The following is a 3,996-nucleotide window of genomic DNA, read 5'->3' as shown; positions in this document are numbered from 1 at the left end:
GACCCGGCCGCCTCCCGCTATTGGCCGAGACCGCGCTGGTTCCGCCCTGATGGGCAGAAGCTCGGCCAGTGGAAGAGCAGGCAGCGCGTGCGGCCCGCGCCTGAGTGGTCGCTGGGCGGTGGCCTCCAAGCCTCCCGTGCTCTGATTGGCTCTCTGGCCAGTGGGCGCGCCCTCTCCGGGAGCCCGGGCGGTGCCGCCGCCTCCGGATAACGGGGCCTCAGCGTCTGAGTGAGAACGACCCCGCCCGCGTCCGGCTCCACGCCTTATCCCCTCACACGAGGGCTCACGACTTACTCCTGTGTCTAAAGACAGCGGGTCCTTGTCTCCTCAATGGAGGGCCTGAGCAGCGTTTCCTGGAGGACGTGGCGGGAGGAGGGCTGGGGTGGCTGCGGCCCCGCGACCGCGGCTGGCCCCGCCCCGAGCCGCAGGGCACCGCCCGGGTATCCAGCCCTTCCCCATTCACTTAACGCAGGAATTCGAACGGGAGAACCCCAAAATAGGAGCACTTGAGCTCAGTGAATAATGACAGTGACTCCCCACCGTGACGGTTTTTCCACCGGGACACACAGATGGAGACAGGCCCTTCCCCAAGATGCTCCTGGGCTGGGAGGCGGAGTCCGGCCCCAGAGGCTGGCCCAGCGCAGGGACTCCCCTGGGAATCAAGGTTCTCAGCCCGTTCAAGCCTTTTTTTTTTTTTTTTTTTTTGACTACAGAGACGTTCCCAATTTCCCCCCGGACCCACCCCCCGGTTTTTTTTTTGTTGTTGTTGTTGTTTTTCATTTTCATTTTCTTAAGACAGGGACGGGGCGGGCGCGGTGGCTCACGCCTGTAATCCCAGCACTTTGGGAGGCCGAGGCGGGTGGATCACGAGGTCAAGAGATCGAGACCATCCTGGTCAACATGGTGAAACCCCGTCTCTACTAAAAATACAAAAATTAGCTGGGCATGGTGGCGTGTGTCTGTAATCCCAGCTACTCGGGAGGCTGAGACAGGAGAATTGCCTGAACCCAGGAGGCGGAGGTTGCGGTGAGCCGAGATCGCACCATTGCACTCCAGCCTGGCGACGGAACGAGACTCTGTCTCAAAAAAAAAAAAAAAAGACAGTGTTGGCCTGACGTAGTGGCTCAAGTCTGTAATCCCAGCACTTTGGGAGGCCGAGGCGGGCGAATCAAAAGTTCAGGAGTTCGACACCAGCCTGACCAACATGGAGAAACCCCATCTCTACTAAAAACACAAAAAATTAGCTGGACGTGTTGGCACGTGGTTGTAATCCCAGCTAGTTGGGAAAATGGTTTGCTTTATATATATATATAATTTTTTTTTTTTTAAGAGACGGGGTCTCGCTATGTTGCCCAGGCTGGCTATTCACAGGTGCGATCCCACTACTGATCAGCACGGGGGTTTTGACCGGCTCCGTTTCCGACCTGGGCCAGTTCACCCCTCCTTAGACAACCTGGTGGTCCCCTGCTTCCGGGAGGTCACCATGTTGATGCCAAACTTGGTGGGGACACCCGATCAGCATAGCGCACCACAGCCGAGAACTCCTGGGTTCCAGCAGTCCTCCCACCTCAGCCTCCCGAGTAGCTGGAACTACAGGCACGCGCCACCGCGCCCGGCAATGATTTGCTTTTATAAACTGCATTGCCACGAACAGGTTTGTAGAGAAAGCTTTCAACCTGTTTATGATCTGTTTCCTTATTTTAACTTTAAAACTTTTTCATAGGTTTAGCAGTCATTCCATGTTTGGCCATCAGAGGGCATTTTAAGCTTTCCTTCTCACCGCAGGGCCGTGAGGCCATTTCTACAGTATAGAATTTTACAAAATAGTTTCATTATGAAACTTATTCAATTTTACATTTTCAGTAATTATTAACAAACCCCGAAGGGAGAACAAAAGTCATTTATTTTTCTAATAAGATTATACATGCCTTCCCCAATGCTTAAATAATGAGCTGCTTTTTTAGGACTTAAGACCCCCCAAAATAAAAATGACCTCTTTTTTTTTGAGTTAAGAGTCTTGATCTGTCACCCAGGCTGGAGTGCAGTGGTGTGATCTCAGCTCACTGCAACTGCTGTCTCCGGGGTTCAAGTGAATCTCCTGACTCAGCCTCCCGAGTAGCTGGGATTACAGGCGTGAGCCACCACGCCCAGCTAATTTTTGTATTTTACCAGCCTGGACAACATGGTGAAACCCTGTTTCTACTAAAAATACAACAATTAGCTGGGCATGGTGGTGCACACCTGTAATCCCAGCTACTCAGGAGGCTGAGGCAGAAGAATCGCTTGAACCCTGGAGGCAAAGTTTGCAGTGAGCCAAGATTGAGCCATTGCACTCCAGCCTGGGTAACAGAAAAAAATTAACTTTTATCTTATTGTTATTATTTTTGAGACAGGGTTTCACTCTGTCACCCAGGCTGGAGGGCAGTGTTGTAATTATGGTTCATTGCAGCCTTGAGCTCCTGGGCTCAAGCAATCTTCAACTCAGCATCCTGAGTAGCTGAGACTATAGGTACACACCATCATGCCTGGCTAATTTTTTTTTTCAGACCAAGTTTTCTTCTTGTTGCCTAGGCTGGAATGCAATGGCATAATCTTGGCTCACTGCAACCTCTGCCTCCCAGGTTCAAGTGATTCTCTTGCCTCAGCCTCCCAAGTAGCTGGGATTACAGGTGCCTGCCACCATGCCTGGCTAATTTTTGTATTTTTTATCTCTACAAAAAATACAGGGTGTCGCCCCATTGCCCAGGCTGGTCTTGAACTCTTGAGCTCAAGTGATCCACCCACCTCAGCCTCCCAAAGTGCTGGGATTACATGTGTGAGCCATTGCACCAGCTCATGACTTTTGTGTTAGATACAGGGGGTACACGTGCAGTTTTCTTACAAGGGTATTTTGCACCCAGGCAGTGAGCACAGCACATAATAGTTTTTCAACCCATACCCCTTCTTCCTCGTCCCCCATCTAGCCACAGAATCTACTGTTTCCTATTTTAAAAATTTAAAAATTAGGCCAGGCGTGGTGGCTCACATCTGTAATCCCAGCACTTTGGGAGGCTGAGGTGAGCAGATCAGTTGAGGTCAGGAGTTTGAGACCAACCTGGGCAACATGGTGAAAACCTGTCTCTACTAAAAATACAAAAATTAGCCGGGTGTGGTGGTCGGTGTCTGTATTCTCAGCTACTTGGGAGGCTGAGGCAGGAGAACTGCTTGAACCGGGAGATGGAGGTTGCAAAGAGCCAAGATCACACCACTGCACTCCAGCCTGAGGGACAGAGTGAGATACATGGTGTGTATCACCACATCTTTTTGCATTTTCTATAGAGATAGAGTCTCATTATGTTGCCTAGGCTGGTCTCGAACTCCTGGACCCAGGCAATCTGTCTACCTCAGCCTCCTAAACTGTTGAGATTACAGGTGTGAGCCACTGTGCCAGACCCTAAGTACTTATTTAAAGCCATAAGGCTTGGAGTAATTTGTTGTATAGCAGCAGATAAATAATACACATATTCACTACAGTGACATTTATAATTTAAATTTAATTTAAAAGGCCTGGTGCAGTGGCTCAAGCCTGTAATCCCAGCACTTTGGGAGGCACAGGCTGGAAGATCACTTGAGCCCAGGAGTTTGAGACCAGCCTGGGCAACATGGCGAAACCCCTTCGCTACAAAATACAAAAAAAATTAGCCGGGTGTGATGGCATGCACCTGTGGTCACAGATACTTGGAAGACTATGGTGAGAGAATCACCTGAGTCCAGGAAGTCGAGGCTGCAGTGAACTTTGACACTCCCACTGCACTCCAGCTTGCGTGACAGAGTGAGACTGTCTCAAAAAAATTTTTTTTAATTAAAAAAGTTCTAGTACCTAAAATGAGCAAAATGGCCAGGCACAGTGGATCACACCTATAATCCCAGCACTTTGGGATGCAGACGCGGGTGGATCATCTGAGGTTAGGAGTTCAAGACCAGCCTGCAGTGAGCAGAGATTGCACCACTGCACTG

Source organism: Callithrix jacchus, chromosome 2, assembly GCF_049354715.1.
Source record: "Callithrix jacchus isolate 240 chromosome 2, calJac240_pri, whole genome shotgun sequence".
Taxonomy (NCBI): Eukaryota; Metazoa; Chordata; class Mammalia; order Primates; family Cebidae; genus Callithrix; species Callithrix jacchus.
The sequence above is the reverse complement of the archived record's forward strand: the minus strand, read 5'-3'. Positions refer to the sequence as shown.